The 23,170-nt window shown below is 36.8% G+C and overlaps 1 protein-coding gene and 1 pseudogene across 6 annotated transcripts in view; one reads left to right on the top strand and one right to left on the bottom strand.

Annotated features, from left to right (window-relative positions):
* Spock3 (SPARC (osteonectin), cwcv and kazal like domains proteoglycan 3) overlaps positions 1-23,170 on the bottom strand; it is a 350,556-nt gene that overhangs the window by 61,263 nt on the left and 266,123 nt on the right. The gene's annotated exons all lie outside the window — the stretch shown is intronic.
* LOC131894461 (small integral membrane protein 15-like) lies at positions 21,815-22,039 on the top strand (annotated as a pseudogene).

Raw genomic sequence — 23,170 nt, 5'->3', positions numbered from 1 at the left:
ATTGTCTTTTTCTCTCCAATTGTATCAATTAAAAAAAACAGTACTACCTGCCCTGACTTCATCCAAATCCTATAATCTACCTGACTCCCACATCATTTCTCAATTTTGCTTTTATATTTCCTATCTTAGATTTTTCTTTGCTTTGCAGATATTTAAATGACAAAACATTGAAAAAATAATATCACCATCCTTCCTGTGATAAAATTTCATTGTTAGCAATAGTTTTTTCTTTTTTCTTCAGTGTTTTTCAGAACATTAAAAACGTGGTGTACTACAAACATTTCAGTTGAACATTCCTTTTCTTTTTTATTTATTTTTTATTCATTTTAGATACCAACTACAAATCCTGCTCTCATCCCTTCTCCTGCTCCCGCTACCCCTACCTTCTCCTTACCCCTGACTAACTCCTCATTCCCTCCTCCAACAGGGTAAGTTCTCTCAGAGAAGGGACAGCTAAGCCTGGTACATTTAGTTGAGGCAAGAACAAGCCCCTCCCTGCTGCATCAAAGGTGAGCAAGGTGTCTGACCATAGATAAGGGGATCTAGAGAGCCACCTCAAGTATCAGGGATAGATCTTGATCACACTGTCAGGGGCCCCTCAAACAAACCCAGCTATACAACTGTCTCCCGTATGCAGAGGGACTAGTCCTGTCCCATTCAATTTCCACAGCTGTTGATCTAAAGATTGTGAGTTCCTTTGAGCTTGGTTTAGTTGTCTCAGTAGATTTCCCCATCATGATTTTGATCTCCCACCCCCCCTGCTCATATAATCCCTCTTCCCTCTCTTTGCTGGACTCTCAGAGCTCGGCCTGGTGCTTGGTTTTGGATCTCTGCATCTGCTTCCATCAGTTACTGGAAGAAGGCTCTATGTTGACAGTTAGGGTATTTACCAATCTGGTTACCAGGGTAAGCCAGTTCAGGCACCCTCACCGCTACTGCTAGTAATCTAATCTAGGATCTTTTTTGTGGATTCTTGGGAATTCTCCTAGCACCAGGTTTTTCCCTTACCTGGTAATGTCTCTCTCTATCAAGATACTCCTTCATTGCTCTCCCACTCTATCCCTCCCCCAGCTCAACCATCCCCTTCCCTCATGTTTTCATCCCCCATCCCTTCCTCTCTATTGTCCCCTTCATCTCCAGTTTACACAGTAAATGAGACAAAACAACAGCCTACAGAGTGGGAAAAGATCTTCACCAACCTCGCATCTGACAGAGGGCTGATCTACAAAATATATAAAGAACTTAAAAAACTAAAGAAACTAGACATCAAAATACCAAACAATCAATTAAAAAACATGGGCTACAGATCTAAACAGAGAATTCCCAACAGAAAAATCTCAAATGGCTGAAAGACATTGAAGGAATTGCTCAACATCCTTAGTTTTCAGGGAAATGCAAATCAAAATGACTCTGAGATACCATCTTACACCTGTCAGAATGGCTAAGATTAAAAACACTGATGACAGTTTATGCTGGAGAGGATGTAGAACAAGGGAAACACTCCTCCACTGTTGGTGGGAGTTCAAACTTATTTAGCCACTTTGGAAATCAGTATTGTGGTTTGTGAGAAAATAAGGAACCAATCTACCTCAACACCCAACCATACCACTCTTGGGCATATACCCAAGGAATGCTCAATCATACCACAAGTACACGTGCTCACCTACGTTCATAGCAGCATTATTCATAATAGCCAGAACCTAGAAGCAACCTAGATGACTCTCAACCAAAGAACACATAAAAAAATGTACATATATACAATGGAGTACTACTCAGCAGTAAAAAACAATGACATGAAATTTGCAGGCAAATGGATAGAACTAGAAAAAATCATCCTGAGTGAGGCAACTCAGACTCAGAAAGACAAACATGATATATACTCACTCATAAGTGGATATTACATGTAAAGCAAAGGATAATCAGACTACAACCCACAGCTCCAGAGAAGCTAGGAAACAAGGAGGATCCTAAGAAGAATGTATAGATCACCTTAAGAATGGGGAACATTCCTTTTCTTTTGGTTACATCACAAAAGTAATAGCTACAACTAGCTTATATTGAATGATTGTTTCCTTTCTAGAATTTTCTCAAAACATTATTTCAGTGGAATATTCTACATGCTTTCCTTCTGTGATCTGAGAGCTTGTCCTTTTGTATTTATTTCATATAGTCATTTTATTGTGAGGTAAAATTATCCCCATTGGGTAGTTTTACTTTTCCTTCATCTGGACCCTTTTGAATTTATCTACAACTTTTGAAATAGGATAAATACCTTTGGTACAGCACAATACCTTCGGCTTCAATCTCCACTCTCCATTAACAAGCACTTCAGTCAGGATCATGGTTGAGCAAGAATAGTCTAGAAACTATATATACCAAAATAAATCTACAGATTCAATGCAATCCCCATCAAAATCCCAACACAATTCTTCACAGACCTAGAAAGAACAATACTCAGCATCATATGGAAAAACAAAATACCCAGGATAGCTAAAAGAATCCTGTACAATAATGCAATCTCGAGAGGCATCATGATCCCTGACCTCAAGCTCTACTATAGAGCTATAGTAATAAAAACAGCTTAGTACTGGCATAAAAACCGACATGTGGACCAGTGGAATTGAGTTAATCCATGCACCTATGAACACCTGATTTTTGACAAGAAGCCAAAACTATAATGGAAAAAAGAAAGCATCTTCTACAAATGGTGCTGGCATAACTGGATTTCAACATGTAGAAGATTGCAAATAGATCCATATTTTTGCCATGCACAAAACTCAAGTCCAAGTGGATTAAAGACCTCAACATAAATCCAGTTACATTGAACTTGATAGAAGAGAAAGTAGGAAGTAGTATTGAACTCATTGGCACAGGAGACCACTTCCTAAATATAACACCAGTAGCACAGACACTGAGAGCAACAATTAATAAATGAGACCTCCTAAAACTGAGAAGCTTTTATAGAGCAAAGGACACAGTCAATAAGACAAAAGAACAGCCTACATAATGGGAAAAGGTCTTCACCAATCCCACGTCTAACAGAGAGGCTGATCTCTAAAATATATAAAGCATTCAAGGAACTAGAAATTAAAATACTGAATAATCAAATTGAAAAGTAGGCTACAGAGCTAAAGAGAGAATTTTCACCAGAAGAATCTCAAATGGCTGAAAGACATTGAAGGAATTGCTCAACATCCTTAGTCACCAGGGAAATGCAAATCAAAATGTTTCTGAGATACCATCTTACACCTGTCAGAATGGCTGTGATCAAAAACACTGATGACAGTTATGTTGGAGAGGATGCAGAGCAAGGGGAACACTCCTCCACTATTGGTGGGAGTTCAAACTTGTACAGCCACTTTGGAAATCAGTATTGTGGTCTCTCAGAAAATTGGGAATCAATCTACTTTGAGACCCAGCTATACCATTCTTGGGTATATACCCAAGGAATGCTAAATCGTAGCACAAGGACACATGCTTAACTATGTTCATAGCAGCATTATTTGTAACAGCCAGAACCTGGAAACAACCTAGATGGCCCTCAACTGAAGAACGGATTAAAAAAAAAAAAAATGTGGTACATCATGAAATTTGCAGGCAAATGGATGGAACTAGAAAATATTATCCTGATTGAGGTAACTCAGACTCAAAAAGACAAACATGGTATGTATTCACTCATAAGTGGATACTAGATGATGTAAAGCAACGGATAACCAGACTGCAACCCATAACTCCAGGGAAGCTAACTAGCAGGGAGGACTCTAGGAGGGACCCATAGATCGCCCAGTGAAGGAGAAATAGATGAGATCTACATGAACAAACTGGGGGTGGGGAGGTAAAGGAGTTCAAGGGATGGGAGATGAGAACATAGGGGAATGGGAGCTTTGAACTGGAACAGGGACAGAGTGGGAGAGCAGGGAAAGAGATGCCATGATAAATGAAGACATCATGGGAATAAGGAGGAACAGAGTGCTAGGAAAGTTCCCAGGGGTCCACAAGGATGACCCCACCTTAGATTACTGGCAATAGTTGAGAGGTTGCCTGAACTGGTCTACACCTGTAATCAGATTGGTGAACACCTTGTCATCATAGAGCCCTCAATCAGTGAATGATAGAAGTAGATGCAAAGATCCATGGCCAAGGTTCCTAGGCAAGCTCCAGGAGTCCAACTGATGAGAGAGAGAGAAGGGATTCTATGAGCAAGGGACATTGAGATCATGATGAAAAAACGTACAGAGACAGCCAGCCAAACTAGTGCAAACACATGAACTGTGAACCAATAGCTGTGGAGCCCCCATGGGACTGAACTAGGCCCTCAGCATAAGTGAGAGAGTTGTTTAGCATGAACTGTTTAGAGGACACCCAGGCAGTGGGATTGGGATCCATCCCTGGAGTATGAGCGACCTTTTTGGAGCCTAGTACCTGTGGTGGGACAGCTTGCACAGCCTTGGTGCAGGGAAGAGGGGCTTGGACCTGCCTCAACTGAATGTACCAGGCTCTGCTGACTCCCTATGGGAGACCTCGCCTTGGAGGAGGTGGGAATGGGGGGTGGGTTGAGGAGGAAGGCTGGGGGGCAGTAGGAGGGAGGAGAGGGGATCTGTGGTTGGTATGTAAAATGAATAGAAAATTTAATAATAAAAATTTCTTAATAAAAATAAAAAAGAAAGGAACACAAAGAAGTTAGTATTAGCAAAAGAAAGAAGCCACCATGAATTTTTCAGCTTCAGAAAAATAAATAGATAATAAATAAACAAATGTTATTTGGGGCAGCAGAGATGGTTCAGCAAAGGCACTTGCTTCACCAGCTGGGAAACCTGAATTCTATCCCTGGGACACGTGAAGATGAAAGAAGAGAACCTATTCCCCAAACATGTCCCCCTGTCCTCCATACATACACTATAGCAGTCACCCCCCCCCAGACATCACATAGTAACAACAATAACAGAATAATAAATATATTAGTTTTAAAAGCTATGGTCTCATATAGCCCAAAGAAGCCTAGAGTGCATTATATTTATTGGTCTTGAACTCTAATCCTCTCCTTAAACTGCCTTACTTGGGTATTTCTTTTTCAGGCTAATGACATAATTAAATAAAATTTCCTGAGATATTTTTCACATTGGGTGCTGTAGGATGTTCTGTATGGCAAATGTGTTGCTCTGATTGGTTAGTAAATAAAACACTGATTGGCCAGTAGTCAGGCAGGAGGAAGTATAGGCGGGACAAGGAGGAGAATAAAGCTGGGAAGTAGAAGGCTGAGTCAGAGACACTGCCAGTCGCCACGATGACAAACAGCATGTGAAGATGCCGGTAAGCCACGAGCCACGTGGCAAGGTATAGATTTATAGAAATGGATTAATTTAAGCTGTAAGAACAGTTAGCAAGAAGCCTGGTATGGCCATACAGTTTGTAAGCAATATAAGTCTCTGTGTTTACTTGGTTGGGTCTGAGCGGCTGTGGGACTGGCAGGTGAGAGAGATTTGTCCTGACTGTGGGCCAGGCAGGAAAACTCTAGCTACAATTGGGATCATATATTTCCTAATATTATGAAAGACTTTACTTCACTAGAATTGAAATTCTGCAGGAAGTCAGCATTGTTGCTCTGCTAAAGAATATTTTCATATTATACTGAGCAGAATGCTGTGCAGAGCAAGCAGAAATAATATTCATTATGCAATGGCAATCCTTACTGCTGATTATCCTCCTCATACTGTCTTGAATATTTGGAGAAAGCAGAGTAACTCTGGATGAAATTAAGCCACAGTTTAAGAAGAGCGTTACAGATTTCCTTTTGAATGGGAATCACATTTACTTTTTTTCTTGTCCGTTTTAAATATCATGAAATCTACATTTTCAGTACAATTTTAATGATCAAAACCAATCATCCCTTTGTAGCAGTTAAGCTTAAGAAAAACTGATTAGGCAGACATTCCTTTCTAGTTTTAGAGCAGATAAATAGAACAACAAAAACAATGTCTACACTCAGTGTAACTCATATGTCAATAATACAGTGATTATACAGACTAGCATTAGGGGCATTTTATTACCTGAATTTTGTGAACATGTCACAAAACCACTAAAATCAGGCCTGGAAGGTATCTGATTTATAATCTAAAATGAAATCACAATTGAGTTTCCTAAAGATTATACACTACAGTTCCTACAATTAATTCAGACTAGTGAATAGCTGAGTTCACATGGTAAACACAGCAGTGTTAACACTCTAGCAGATACAATAGAGGCTACATTGATTACATTAACTATCCTTTGGACTAGTGGCAACTAAAATGCAGACACACACACATTTTTTTTTTATTAAGACATTTTTTTATTCATTCCACATACTAACCACAGACCTCTCCCTCATCCCTCCTCTTGCTCCTCCCCAGCCCTCCCCCCATCCATCCCTCATCCCCTCCTCTGAAAAGATATGGCCTCCCATGGAGAGTCATCAAAGCCTGGTACATTCAGCTGAGGCAGGTCCAAGCCCCTCCCCCGCATCAAGGCTGTCTAAGATGTCCCACCACAGGCAATGTGCTCTAAAAATATTTACACACACACACACACACACACACACACACACACACACTAATTTTACACACACATAAGTTTTCAATTAGGTAAAAAATTAACATACTTTTAAATTAAAGATTTATTTTTTGATTATGGGTGTGTGTCTGTGTAAGAGTATGTGTACGTAAGTGCATTTGCCCCAAGAGGCCAGAGGTATCTGGCTTATTTGGACCTGAGAGTCTAAATGTTTGTGAGCTCCCAAGTGTGGGTGCTGGAAATCCAACACAAGTCCTCTACAAGAGTAATATATGCTGTCAATTGCTGAGCCATCTCTCTAGCCCATAGCTGATAGATTTTGTATTGCCAGTTACTTACAAGAGGCTTGAATGCAGAAAATCTTTGATAAATTGCTTCTTCAAATGAGCACAGCATGGATAGTCCTGTTTTGACTAAGGAAGGAGTTGGAGAACATGCATTTCACATTTGAGGAGACAGAGAGAGACAGGATAAACTACTGATGTTCTATTTTGGCTGTCATGGTTTGCAAAACCCTGAATCACTTGGCTGTCAGGTATGAGCCGTGCGCCGAATTCTTTTTTTCTTTCTTTCTTTTTTTTTTTTTTTTTTTTGTTACAGAGTGATGCTTTGAAATGCCCTAAGACATAAAGTACAACATAGGGAAATGGTCAATAAAAGGCCTTGGCTTTCTCATTTGAACTGCTTGGGGAGCTGCCATATGCTTTGAGTGCTCCAGGCTGAACACTGTGTGAAGCAAACACTTGACATCAAACAGGTCCAGGTGAACAGAAGAAACTCAGCACCAATCTCTCCTATATGCACTAATTGAGAATGTGTAGACTTGCCCTGCCCTGGTTTAGTGCTTGGGTAGGAGCAGCTTGTACCAGGGAGCATAGATGGGATTCTTGAAGCCAGTGTGCTTGCTAGGGAAGAAAACACGTGCTGAGTGTCATTTCCCCTCTGTGCAGCTACATGTCACTAATGGAGCTGATGTGCTGTGCCGCTACATCAATCATGTCACTATCATTTCTTGCTAAAGAATTTCCAACAGGTGAAGTAAAATATATTGCTAGTCACACTTCAACATTTACAAAACTATAATCAGGATTAGACTGTTCACTGACATACTGATTAGTTGTTTGGTTTGGGGCACTCAATAAAACACAGAAGAAGCTACTATTTTTTTTTTTTCTTTTTTTTGGTTTTTTCGAGACAGGGTTTCTCTGTGTAGCTTTGCGTCTTTCCTGGAACTCACTTGGTAGTCCAGGCTGGACTCGAACTCACAGAGATCCACCTGGCTCTGCCTCCCGAGTGCTGGGATTAAAGACGTGCGCCACCACCGCCTGGCCAGAAGCTACTATTTTACACTTTTTTTAAAGTTCACATGAGCCAGGCGGTGGTGGCACACGCCTTTAATCCCAGCATGAGTTCGAGGCCAGCCTGGGCTACCAAGTGAGTTCCAGGAAAAGGTGCAAAACTACACAGAGAAACCCTGTAAAATGTAGACTTTTTTTCACTTTGTTCCACATCTCCTAAGTCTTTGTTACTGTACGTTCTAGTCCTGTGAATTTGTCTTCTTTAGCTATCACAAGCAAATGGAGCGACAGGACATTTCCTTTTTACAACTGGCTCATTTCACTTAGCACAGTTCATTCAAAGCTCATCCATAATGAACACGTGTCTGAAATCTTGTTCTTATTCAAATGAATAATCTTATCTGACATTTAAACATTCATACTTATGTTAGACAAAATATCACTCAACAGCTATCCGGATTATTTTTACATTTAGGCCACTGGAAATAATACCTCTATGAATATGGATATACTAATATTTTATTATCAATTTTATACTATACTTATCCATGTGAAATCACAGAATCATGTATTAATTTACGTTATTTTTAAGAACTGTGACATTCATTTATATCCTATTTCCATTCTTTAAGAGTTTCAACTTCTCCATATCCTTTCCATACCTGTTGTCTTTTACTGACAGTAGCTACACGAATGTTTGTAATTAGTCATATTTTAATAATAGTAACTATATTTGCATGAGATTAACAGTTTCAGTAGTAAAACTCATCACAGGTTTTTGCAGTTATATCTTTGTCTTCAAACTAGCACACCTTTACAGTTAACACATTAGTTATTTATTTTCTTAATATTTTCCAACATTTTTCTAGGTAGTACAAAGTTTTCCTATATTTAGTTAATTATTTCTTATATGAATTAAAAACATCTTTCCTCAAAATACATGTTTCCATATTTAATACACACACAAATGCATTGACACCAAACACACAGACACATAGAGACAGAGAGGAATGTTTGTCTTAGTCTCTTACTAACTACTCTAATTTGTCTATTAGCTATCTCAATTCTGCATCTTGTATGTACTAGGAAAACCATCAGAATCATCCGCAAAAGGATTATGAAGTAAATACTCAGATCATGTCCTGAGGTCTTGAATTACAGCTTTAAGAAAATATCTGGGAATTCCAAGTGCCTAGAAGTTTTCTTCATGGTGCTATCCTCATTGGCTAGTGCCCAGCTTTCTAAACTACAGATTGTGCTCTACATGGGAGTCATCTAAATGAATATGGGGTTTGCAAAAATTTGCCAACACTAAAACATTTTACATGTGGCAGCCAGAAATTAATCCAAGTTCAAATGGGCCGTGAATTTGAGGTGATCCTGCTGGGCTCATCTATGCTGCCTTCTGCAATATTAGTGCAGTGTCAGTTCTGAACAGTGTTCACTTCGAATTCTGCATGCACTCATACTATGCATGTCTATTGAATAGTGCTGGGAACACCTTGACTCAGGGTTTTTTTTTTTTTTTTGGTTTTTCTAGACAGGGTTTCTCTGTGTAGCTTTGTGCCTTTCCTGGGACTCACTTGGTAGCCCAGGCTGGCCTCGAACTCACAGAGATCCGCCTGGCTCTGCCTCCCGAGTGCTGGGATTAAAAGCGTGCGCCACCACCGCCCGGCTTGACTCAGGGTTTTAAGACCTCTGTAGGTTTACGAATCTCAATCTTTATAGTCTACTATACAAAATATTTTCTCTTTTAAAAACATAAGGTTTTAAGAAAAAATTCAAAGACATTTAGTATTTTACTATAATAATTCCTCAGTGTATAACTATCAAATTAGTATACATTTTAATTTTATTTTGTTATATTTGATATAAAATTGGTGTTTGGCTTTAAACTGTTGCTAACTTGGGCTTCATGAAACATAAAGTGAATTTTGACTGTGATTAAGCTAGAATTTCCAATAATTTTTTTTCATCTGTCTTTACTCAATTAAAATATAATTACATCTTTTCCATGCCTCATATTCTCACAACATGCTCCAATCCCAATTCATAGAGACACCTCTTCTTTGACAATTGTTGTTACATATACATCTAAACAGAGGTATAAATCCAAACTCTTGAATCTGTTAAGTTTAACTTGCATGTCTATGTTCTAGGACTGATTGCTTAGTATTAGAATATCAATCAAGGGACTCATCCCTGGGGAAGACTAAGTTTCCATCTCTCAACTGTTGTTAATTGCTTGTAAGTCTTTATCTAAAATGACCTGGGATATGCTTTTCTAATTATGTATTTCATATTTATGACAAAGGGTATATTCAGCATTGACCTTCAAATACTCAAAGTATTAATCAACTTTGAAAATGCTCTCCACATACTACAGTGTCAAATATTTAGTCAAAGTTTAATTTTAATATAAAATAAAAAACTTTGATCTCATTAGAATGAAATTTTGATTTTTTTCTTGAGCAGATGGCAATATTATAGTTACAAAAACAGTTTTCCTAAAGTAATTTTATGACATATTATCAGTTAATATTTGATTTTCATATTTATTTTATCTACTTATATATCTGGGATTGTAACAGGCCGTCAGATCTTAATACAATTGATGCCATGATGGAAGTTCCCTTCTGGCCTTAGAGCCCAGAAACACTTGCAAAAATGACAACGAGGGACTAATCAATCAAAGTCCACAGTTCTGGCAAAGTTCCTAAACATGCTAACTTTACTCTTTGGCTTCTGTAGTTCTGTTTCCAGCTATCTGTTCTTGATAACTGAGATGTGTCAACCCAGGATGTGCTTTTGTGCTTAAAAGCTTATCCTAAGAAAGGCTCTACAGCACTCGGGTCTTGATCACACGGTGGGGTTGCCAGAAAGCTAGTAAATACTTTCTACTGGCTTGAAGTCATGTCCAGATGGTCTTCTCTGGTGGAAGATCTCATAAAAATCTCTTGACAAACATAGGCTTGTGAATGGAAAGATTTTTAGAAATCCTGTTCTAGAAAACACAGTGACAGTAATTTTAAGACAAAGGTACAAAGACTTATCAAACTTGTGTGTAAATGGTTGTTAAAAGGTGATGTGACCCCTAACATGTCAATGGAGATTAGCTGATTTGAACACATATGCATGCTGTGGGTCATTTTCTTCAGTAGTGTGGATTTGTAATCCTTCATGTCAGTGGTTATATTCCTTCACCTGCACCATGATCCAAATACAAGGCATGTGAAGGCCATCATGATAGTGGCAGAGGCTGAGATTACCAAACAGCCATGAGTCCTGCTCTAAATGGTTAAATTAATGCTGTTTATGTAGAAGAAGCATCCTGTAATACAGAATTTTGATAGTTTAGTTTTTCTTTGCTGCTTTTACAGGTCATCCATTTGATCCCAGGTCCTCTGCTGTGGGATGGTCTGTATGTCAAGTGTGTTGCTGATTGGTCAGTAAATAAATCACTGATTGGCCATTGGCTAGGCAGGAAGCATAGGCGGGACAAGGAGAAGAATTCTGGGAAGTGGAAGGCTGAGAGAGAGACACTGCCAGCCGCCACCATGACAAGCCGCATGGGAAGATCCCGGTAAGCCACGAGCCATGTGGCAAGGTATAGATTAATGGAAATGGATTAATTTAAGATATAAGAACAGTTAGCAAGAAGCCTGCCACGGCCATACAGTTTGTAACTAATATAAGTCTCTGTGTTTACTTGATCGGGTCTGAGTGGCTGTGGGACTGGCGGGTGAGAGAGATTTGCCCTGACCGTGGGCCAAGCAGGAAAACTCTAGCTACAGTCCTCTACTCAGTAAATCATCAAGGTCTACACTGAATAATCAAAGAAATAAGATCTCCATAACACTGCCTTAAGATCAGTATCCATGTGTTGAATCCATGCTAGTGGGTAGAGAAGCAAGTTCCAAATGGGGAGTATCATTTAGAGGACTAAGAAGCTTTGACCAGAGACCCTTATGGAATCTTTATGATTTATTTATTACTTTCCTCTGTCTGTACAAAACCTAGGATTTTCCCCTCATCCAATATCAAGTCTCAAGTGTGTTATGGAGTCAAATTTTCCCAAGCAGTTTCTGATCTTTCATATAACTAAGTTAAACTTCACAGAACATTTAAAAGTTGTATTTGAATAACTGATATGTCCTATATAAACTTTTTAGCTTTCAGGTTGAAAACGACTGTTACTTATGTACACTTTTTATATACAGAGGAAGACATATGGAAGTTGTCTGCTTGAGAGGCTAGTTTCAGTCATTCAGGGAGTTATTCTACATTGTTAATCTTTAGGTTTTGCCAAAGCAGAGTGGAATAACATATCTATCTGATTATACAGCAGAAGAAAAGCTCATATGCCTCTGTAGCATGGACAGAACACCTGTGTATGAAGGCCTTTGATAAGGTGTTTCCCATTATACTGATGGGTCACTCTAGAACTAATTAAATGTCAAATGGTCACTGAGAAAATCATGTTTGTATATTCTACTTGAGAGTTAGGGATATTCCTCCAGCCCTTCTCAGATGTTTGAATACTTACTACTAAGATTTTTATAGGTTCTTGGCTGGTGTAGTCCTCACAGGTCTATTTTGATATGTGCTCTTGGATATATGGGAAATGCTGCTTTCTAGCTAACCCAAACTGTCTTCTGAATTTGGACATAAATTAGTCTGTATCTTCATATGCTACTGATGTTTTTACTTCATATGTTTGTTTTACCTGAGAATTATTAGATAAGATAAAAAAATCTATAATTTTATTAAAACTGTATATGCCAACATTAACAAGCATACAATAGCAGTTTTAAATATATAAAAGTACATATATATTTCAAAAATACATATAATAAAAGGAAAATGAAATTACTTGCACATATTATGTATTTAATATAAAGTAAAATGATTATATAAAAATGTAATTACTTAAATTGAAAAGAGTGAATTAAAATTTTAGGAAACAGAAAATAAGATCATCATATAATTAGAAAACATAATTATAAAGAAACTAACAAAACATATGACAACATCATTCTGTTCATGTTCACTGTTCCTTTTCATTTTAGGTATATATAAAGATATATTCAAACAACATACACTTATGTGTGTGTTTTCTAGGTTATATATTTAATATCAGGTCTTTTACTCAACAAGTCAGTATACACACACACACACACACACACACACACACACAGAGAGAAAGAGAGAGAGAGAGAGAGAGAGAGAGAGAGAGAGAGAGAGAGAGAGAGAGAGAGAGGTGTAGGGGAATCTCAGTTGTTATATAGATGAAAGAAAAAGTCATTATTTCTGATGAATATTTACATGGTTGCTTTATCTATTCTATGGAAGTAATTATTTGCCATCAAGACAATGTTAGTCTAAAAATTGTATAAAATTAAATTTTTAGTAATTAATTGCAAAGAAAGCAGCTAATGTTGGGTAAACAATAGCTATAATAGACCATGAAATGTGGCTATTTTCATGCTGTATTTTTGTTTTTAAAAAATTTCTTTTATAGTCTTGAGGTTTTAATATAATTACATCATTTTGCCTTTCCCCTCTCCATTCTAAACTCTCTAATATACCTCCTTGATCTTTTTCTCCAATTTATGCCTTTTTTCTCATTAATTGTTGCTACCTACATATATTTCTATGAATATTTTTTCACATAAAACTGGAGTCTTAAAACTTGTTATCAGAATTGAAGACATCATTCTGTGTTTGGCTTACTGTTCCTTCAATTAGATTAATTTATCTCAAACTTAGGTGGGACTGAGGAATCCGTTCCTCCCATAGCTTCTTTGTAGTCTTAGGAGCCTGAAAACCTAAACATTATTTTGAATTCCTTTCTAGTAGTTTACTTCACATTTTCAATAGGTTATTGGGTTAGTTATTTGTTTAATTGCTGTAATAAAGCGCCCAACAATTGCAATGTAAACTTGTAAGTTTTGTTTTGTTTCATAGTTTAAGGATATAATCCATCATGGAAGTCTTGGAGACAGGAACTTAAAGCAGCTGATCCCATCATATTAAAAGTATTACAAATTCACCCTTTGTCAACTTCACAACAAAACACATTACTTTTTAACCACATCCTTTCAACACTTTACCCCATAGAATCATGGCTAGCTCAAAAAGCAAAATACATTGAGTCTAACATAAAAAATATCCAAAGTATTTAACAATTGCATGCTGTTCATTTTAATCTCATTTTCATGCTCATATGCCAATGATGAGCTTTGTTTGGAAAATAGTGACCCAGAATTAAATAAAATGTTACAAATTGGAAGAATTTACCCACTATAAATTGGGAAACAGTCAACTTAGAATTTTTCATTAGAAAGAAATAGTGTAAAGGAAAATTTTTATATAGTTAGTAACTATAGAGTCCCTTGTAACAATAAGATGGTTTAATAAAACTTCAATTCTTCCACAGGGTAGCAATGAAGGAGTGCTAGATTGCCTAGTGTTTTCACATATAAGCAATATAAATGTGTTATCTGAAGTATGAGTCAAATGAAGAAAAACAATTGACAATGGGAAAATCATGCTTTAATGAATATACTTTTTTTTTTTTTACTTTGCAGGGATGATGTTATTTTATTTATAATGTTTTCTTTGGTAAGTTATCAAAAGTGAATTCCTTTTTCCCTGTAGTGGAGGTTTTTTACAAATACAATCATATCACTAATGGGAAATGTGGCACTTTTTTATAAATAAAAATGACTGGGAGAGAGAGAATGCTCTTAAGTAGCTAAGGAAATCACTATAGATGAAAATATTAAATAGAAGATTTAAGCAATAGGCAATTTATCAGTTTTCAAGTGTAAGCCATGTGAAATATTAGAATAAAAGTGTAGTTAACAATTTTCCTGTGTCCTGCCTTAGTTAGCTTTTATAACTTAACCTATTTCTATTAATCTATAAGTTGCAATGTGGCTGTGGCTTACTGGTACTTTCACAATGAGACACATCTGTTCTTGGTAGTACCAATTTACTTCAGAGAGGAGGATGGGCATTGAAGACACTCCATATGGAGTTTATCTTCTCCTTGGCAAAAATAGCTGGTATTATGTTGTATAAATTAAACATGCAGGACCCATAGAAAGTGACCACTGAATTTGTCAAAATGGGGCAAAATATTTCTTCAGGTTCCTGCTTCACAGAGGAGACTGCCAAATGTTCTACAGGACACAGGGAGACAGGAATAGAAATCTCTAGGCTTATTGACTGAAGATGAATGCCCCAACGGTGCAGAGGAATTTCGGATGACTGTTGAGGGAGGTAGCTGTCTCTGTCATTTCCAGAATTTTGGAAGTTGCTTTCAATGCTTTTCCTGTTTACTTAGGTAATATTATATCCTTCTGGGTTCTTTGATGTAGTTGAAGACTAGATAGTTATATAGTTTACCTTAGTCATGATAAAAGATAAATTAGATATGAAACTTTAGACTCACTGATAACTCTAGCTTTTTTATTTCCCTGTTTATTCATCCTCTGTTTACTATGCTTTTTTATTTTGTTTTAAATCTTGTCTTAGACTCACAAATATAGGATAGATAGAATATTTTCTTTAATTTTGCCAAATACAAATAGACTAGATATTATAACTATAATTCTTGCTTGATTACTGTTATATTATATGTAATTTTACTATGTTAAAGTTAAAACCTTCCTTTTTTATTAGATAGAAAGGGGGAAGTGCTGTTGGATATCTTTCTGCATGATGTGAATATGTGTTGTTCTGATTGGTTGATAAATAAAGCCATTTGGCCTATGGCAAGTCACGTTATAGCTAGGTGGGAGACTGAAGAGAAAGACAGGAAGAAGAAAGGCAGAGGCAGAGGAGACACCATCCTGCCATCCAGGGAGCAGCATGTAATGATACACAGGTAAGGCCATGGAACATGTGTCAGCATATAGATTAATAGAAATGGGCTGAGTTTTGTTATAAGAGCTAGCTAGCAAGAAGCTTGAGCCATAGGCCATGGCCATAGAGTTCATAATTAATATAAGCCTCTGTAAGTTTATTTGAGTCTGTGTGGCTGTGGGACTGGGCAGGACACAGGAAACTTCCAGCTACATGAAAGCTTCAATGGTCTGGCTGTATCCTAGCATGGATATAAGCCATCTCTGTCCACTGTGTCCACACAGTGTTACTTACCCTCCTGTTGGTCAATCTGCAGCTTTTGTATGCATCAAATAAAGTATGGAACACCATGTCACAGTTCTTGTGTTCATGTAACCTTTACGTTAGTAACTTAAAGTTATGCTCTAATACCTATAATATTTGGTTACTTTCAGGTCATCCTGCAAGCACTGTATCATCCCCCATGAAAAATACAAAGAAGAGTGAATATATAGTGCAATGGACACTCCAATAGTCATGCTTTTTATCACAACATACTGCTAAGCCTTTCCCACTTGATTATTAATCATGAGTTTAATTTCTTATTCATAATTAATTAATTAAACCTTCTTATACATGAGACGGTAGAAGAAACACAAAATATACATAAGGTTCAATATCACCTATTATTTCAACTATTCAGGGTTCAATGACTTGAATTGAGGACATGGAGGAAGTTTGATGGTCATGAATCAGGAGGAGAGAGTTTAACATTGGCACAAACACTCCTCATTGCCACTTGCAAGTGATGGTTTTGAGAAGCATAGAAGAAGAAACTTGAAGCTTCTGTTACCTCCCTCACATGGGATGTAGTCACACACCCATAGTGACATATATTCACAACTTTATGCATACAGTAGATAGAGTTCAATGATTTGCATTGATTCTCTTGTAAGCTTTTTTTTTTTTTTTCTATAGCTTGTTGACTCTCTGAGAAAGTATAAGTTCTGGATTAAAACTTTTTGATATCATTTTACATATTTATTTTAATACAAAGTCTATTAAGTGGTAATAATAGATTCCCATTCCCTTAGCAAATTTTTGGAAATCCTCATTATTTCTTACCCTAAGAAAGAAAGCCATCTGGGTTCATCTTGATTCATTGTTCATCAGGAACAAACAGGATCTTTCCAAGTGATAAATATGGTAAGCAATATATTTACTTGGAGTGAATCTGTTCCATACAGTTCAATTATTGAAAGCCGAGTGATAAAATGAAATGACTGCATAAGAAAAGATCTTGAAGGTATCTGTCACATCATGAAGAAAGACATTCTATCAAGTAGTTTAAGTGAAAGCATCCAGGTAATCCATCCATCTCTGTTTTATTTGTTTGTTTGTTTGTTTTCCTGTGAGCACTCTATGGGATACACTGAGGCCATTTTCAGTGAGGTACACTTCAGTTCAAGCAAATCCTATTTTCTTGAATTTCTCTTTAAAATTCTAGGTCAGTACTTCCTCAATTGACAAAAGAATACATTTCAGTGAATGTTTGTGTAGTATGTAAAGATTGAAATCCACAGTAATTTCTTTATTAATTAAATAAATTAAATACTTTTCCTTGGTGGTGTGTGTGTGTTTGGGGGGGCGGGTAGGGGGAGGTCAGGGGCTTGCTTCTTGGAGGATGGTGTAGTCCCTTGCTAGAAAAACTGGCTTTTGAACTCAAGATCCTCACTGAGTGCTTTTTCTGCTGATGTAATTTTGCATTACAATGGAAACTCTTACTGCAATAGAAACTCCAGGGAAGCCTGTGCAAATAATGCCTTTGCCAACAGCTGTAAATGTGTTACAGAATGCACTTGCCCTGGGATTCTCATGGCATTCTTCCCTATGTTTTCCGTGCAATAATAGCTTGTTTGCACACCTGTGAGTTTGCTTGCTCCACTTCTGCAATTCCCAAATAGTATTTTGTCTCATTTTCTGTAGATACTGATATTGTGTTCCTTAGCTAACTTGAATGATGACATTTTTTTTCAAGAGATATTTAGCTAAATCAGATTATGTTTGCACCTTGGTTCTGTTCATCTGCAGCAACTTCACCTCCCACAAACTATATAAATTGAGGAGTTCATATAGCAAGTAGGTTAGAACTGGATAAGGTTCCCTCACAGTCAGAAATAGAAGCCAAGAAATGGGCATGGTGATTAAATTTAGAGGAGAGCAGGAGGGGGGCGCTTCCTACTTTATGCATTTGATACATCTTCATGTCTTGGGATATTTGAAAATAACCAAATTAGGAGTCATACAAAGGGAGAGGATACAACTGTCACAAAATAAGATGTCAAAATCCTACCAACTAAATTTGATATAGCAAACTAAGTAGATTTAAAAATGAAAAGATTAAAAATTTCAAGGTCAGGGGCTCAGACACAAATGATATAACATTAAAGAAATATAATCAGACTAATTATAAATTAGATGGGGCATATGTTAGGTTTATCATTTTATAGTACAAGAACTTCAAATTTTATAAATGTGAAATTCTTCTCATATAATTATTAGGTATGGTTAAATTGTACTAATAACAGTACTGATCCAATCTTTAACTTCTTGAGTGTTCATTTACAGAGTCTGTAAAGTGCTGTTAATGTTACTGTTGCCCAAATCATCTTGAGGATTTGATAATACCTTTTTAAAAACCTGTTCCAACATATAAATCAGGTAAACATATAGTGAGCCAGAATGCTTCTCTTTTTAATATCTACTTATATTTATTTACAGGTGTGTGTGTGGGGGGGGGCATTTATGAATAGGTTGCTGTGGATGACAGAAAACGGTATCAGATGCCCTGGCCAAGATGGGTGCTCGGAGGCTTGCTCATCATCTGAAGGCAAAGTTAGTATCTTAATTCCTGAGCATTTCTCCAGCCCTGAGAATATTTCTTTTAAAAGCTCTCTATCTCAATCTTGATCCTACCATATGGCTTCTTACGTTGACCTCAAAGCATCACTAGTACTATTTACAAATAGTCCTCCTTAATTGCACAATTTTTTACAGTTAGAACTATGCATTGCATATTTATGTAGCTATGTGTTATTTTACATTCCGTAGGGAGCATTATTCAATTTATAAGAAATACTTGGATTTTGTTCTTTTGGTATACGAAGCTTCAATGTGGAATTTTATTCTCATGTTACCTAACTAGATTTCTCAAGCACAAAGGTATACAATGTACTACAATTTTCCCTGCAACTATAGGTCCACAAACAACAGGGGTGAGTAACCACAGACTGAAACCGCAGAAATTTTGGGCCCTTTCCCTCTTAATTGACTTCTGGCATTTTTCAAACTGATATAAAGCTGATGTACTTGGACCACTTCCAAATTATCAGGCAGTAGTTTTCCTCTAGATTCTTATGCCATTGTATTTCCATTCCAAACAGTGACTGTTAAGTGGCCTTTTTCTTGTTTGTATTATGATAATTCTAAACATAAGCTCTTAAGTAATAACACTGTGTCAAAAAGATTTTCCAGGATTTTGAAGCAAGTCAGTCATAGAATTTTTATTAACACTACACTCTGTCCATTGTTTTTTATTGCATGCCAAGCCTGGGTATTATTATCTCATTCTTGTTCTCATCTGAAGTCTTAATAATTAAAACTGAGTGCTCTGTTAAAATATGTTTATTACACACAATCCTGAGCTTTGCAGTAAGTATAGAAATCAACAATGCAGTTCTCAATTGTACTGGGCCTACTGAGCAGTTAAGATGGATTGAAGGAATAAGGAGTTATATGAGTAGATGCCCAATTACTAGGGTGATGATAGCAGGAATATTGCATAAGCCCTGGAAATCAGAACCAGCAAAATGCCAAGGTGCCATTTTAAAAAGGGGAAGCCACTTTCTATGATCTTAACATATATTAGAAGCCCATTCTAATAATGCCGTGTCTTAATCCATAATGAAAAATGCCTCTTTTTTTTTTTTTTTTTTTTTTTTTTTTCTTCGAGACAGGGTTTCTCTGTGTAGCTTTGTGCCTCTCCTGGAACTCACTTGGTAGCCCAGGCTGGCCTCGAATTCACAGAGATCCGCCTGGCTCTGCCTCCCGAGTGCTGGGATTAAAGGCATGCGCCACCACCGCCCGGCTGAAAAATGCCTCTTAATGGCCATGGATTGTAAGGGTTACAACTGTTTTTTGTTTTTGTTTTTTTTTTTCTTGAGTCAACACTGATGGTGGGGTGGGCTTTTCAGTGATGTAGTTACTATATTCATCCACATTCCTGTCAGTAATCTAAGTAAACTTGTTGGTTCACAGAGACAAACTTGTTGGAAATTGTTTCATTGGTCTGTGGTCATTGTATCATATTGGGTGAACAAACATTTTCAAATTTCCCAGGAAAAGTCAAGAAGATCCTTGGTGAAGTTAGTAAAATTTGAATGAAATTTGTAGATAATGTTTTAGCAAATTACATGATGTTCTATGAGAAACTAACACCTACACTCATTTCAAGTTCTCTGTCGCTGACCTTCTAGATGAAGAATAATATGGTAATAATGAAGTGATGATTATAAAGTAATGTCTTGTACATATCTATAAAGGACTCCACAGTCCTTACTTCTTAATTCTCTCAAATGAATGAAAAATGTAAGAGGAGAGAGCTAAATGCTGGTAAAGAAAAAAGTAATTGGTTTTTTAATCTATAAATATGGCACAACTCTTCATCCACTACAGTACAAAGGGTTTCTTTTTTTTTTTAATTTAATTTTATTTTCTTTTACAATACAATTCAGTTTTATATATCAGCCACGGATTCCTTTGTTCTTTCCCCTCCCTCCCTCCTCCCCTTCCCCCCAGCCTACCTCCCATTCCCACCTCCTCCAGGGCAAAGCCTCCCCTGAGGACTGAGATCAACCTGGCAGACTCGGTCCAGGCAGGTCCAGTCCCCTCCTCCCAGGCTGAGCCAAGTGACCCTGTATAAGCCCCCAAACACCCTAATTGTTGTGCTAGAAACCCCATCCAATGACTGAGGGAACTGGATGCAGAGATCCACTGCTAGGCCCTGGGTGGAGCTCAGGGAGTCCAATTAGCGAGAAAGTGGAGGGTTTATATGAGCAAGAATTGTTGAGATCAAGGTTGGATAAAGCACAGGGACAAATAGCCAAACAAATGGAAGCACATGAACTATGAACCAATGGCTGAGGGGCCCCCAACTGGATCAGGCCCTCTGAATGGGTGAGATAGTCGATTGGCTTGATCTGTTTGGGAGGCATCCAGGCAGTGGGACCGCTCCTGTGCTCATTGCATGAATACAAAGTGTTTCTAACTGGCTAGGCTTAAACTCCTTGCTTATTATAGAAGAGCTACCATTATTTGTTTATAAAAGATATCACGCACATTTCATAAGGGCACTGGAAGAGAAATACCATAATTACAGAAAAAGTTGTATGGCTAAGAGTTAAAGATATTACTGATTAAAGATGTATACTAAATAATCTTAAAAATTAATTAAAAGTAATTGCTTAATAGTTTCAATGATAAAATAATGAATGCTATAGGCTAATGTCAAGGCAAACAAAAAGCAGAATGGTTAAATTTTAGGCATGGTATAAAATTTAATATTAGACATATAAATTGTCAAAAGTGTTATAGTATCTTTAATGGTGGTATCAACAGTCTTAAATATATATATATATATATATATATATATATATATATATATAAACAGAGAAGCAAAAAATCTTTTCACTTAACATAAAGTCTTTCTGTACTTAAAGTTGTTAACACACATACATATATATTTACATTTTATATATGCTATATATGTGGTATAACTACTTTTGAAGTAAATGAATAAATAACGTTGAAAAAATAATTTGTGGAGTTAAATGGCTTCATTTCAATTTCAGTTTATGTTTAAGAAGATAGTTTCCGCCTTCCTCCTTCTTTCCTGGTGCTCATCCACTGTATAGGATTAAAACCTCTCAAAAGTGTATGGTCAAAATAAATGCAATAACCAATGGCCATCTGAATTGTGACTGGCTCACTTATATTTCCAGAAAAAAATTAGAGATGACTACTCCAATATAAGCTCCAGCTTTCTGCTTGCTTTGAAGATGCTTGATATAAAGGTTTAGGCTGAGTATGTTGCGGGGTGGGCTTCAAAGGACTCATATGGCTTCCTTACAATGGTCAGCTTGGCCCTTATGCCACTGTTTCTAGCTAGTGTTGTACTGTCCTGGAAACTGGCCAAGATGATGGAAGCCAGAGAGAAGGAGCAAAAGATGAAACAAAAATGTCAAGAAAACTTTGCAAAAGCTAAACAGCTAAAAGCAGATTGAAGATGAAGAGACTCTGCAACTAGAGAAAAATTATCTGGAAAATTCTGCAGCTTTGGAAGGACTCACTAAGGTTCCAGTCGATTTCGTGATAGTATTATACAGTAAATTAAATCTAACCATATAGAACAGTCATGTTTATTTACTCAATACTGTAGTAAATTTTAGGTTTAGAAATAGAAGTTTGCTGGAACCCACTAACGGGTATTTAATTTAGCAGTTACCATACAGGTGGAGCATACATAATGTGAAAGTTCAAAACTCAAAGCACTGTTAAATCTAACACCCATGTTCAGACATGATGCCAAGAGTGGAAAATTCAACACCTTATTTTGTGATGAGTTGCAGTCAAAATATAGGTGCAATCAAAATGTATAAAAATTATCATCAAGCCATGAGAAATATAAATTAACCTTGCGTTTGGATTTGGATCCCATCCTCAAGGTATTATAAAATACTCTAAAATCTGAAAAATAAAAATAAAACATTACTGGTCCCAAGCATTTTGTCTGCTTAATCTGTAGTGACAGTTCTTTAAACTGACAGTTATTTGCCATTTTGGAGCTTAATGTTCTCGGGTAAAAAACACCATATAGAGAAAAATGGTTTTAGACTATGAATTCTGTTTAAATGGTAGTTTAAAATGAGGTTCAGTTCTGGAGAGATGATATTCGGAATGTAAGAGAATTACCTTCTGAGGTGAAAAGTTTACTTTGGCTTAAAAAAGATAAAGTATATTAATCACTATTTTAAAATCACTGCTTATTTTTTGGAATGGAAGCATTACTGACTTCCTCAAAAGAAAATTTTATTAATGATTATGGCTACTTGCAGTCTTATGACTTTAGCCTTTGACACAGCTGGCAATTATTAAGACATTTCTTCAATTTAAAACCTCATTTTACATAGGTGTTTCATTATCTTGACCATGGATATAACTTTTGTACACTGTCACTTTCTTAAATGAGTTGCTAAGAAGGGTAACATGACTTAAAGCCAGCAGTGAAAACACCACGTGCTTATGAAACCTTGGGATCCGTTTTTTCCTTGCACTCACTAGGACTGTGAAATAGTTCATGTCACCAGATAATTTGTTGATTGCATAGACACTACTTCTGTTTATATTCTGTTTGT

This window comes from Peromyscus eremicus, chromosome 17 (assembly GCF_949786415.1).
Source record: "Peromyscus eremicus chromosome 17, PerEre_H2_v1, whole genome shotgun sequence".
Lineage (NCBI taxonomy): Eukaryota > Metazoa > Chordata > Mammalia > Rodentia > Cricetidae > Peromyscus > Peromyscus eremicus.
The sequence above is the reverse complement of the archived record's forward strand: the minus strand, read 5'-3'. Positions and strand labels throughout refer to the sequence as shown.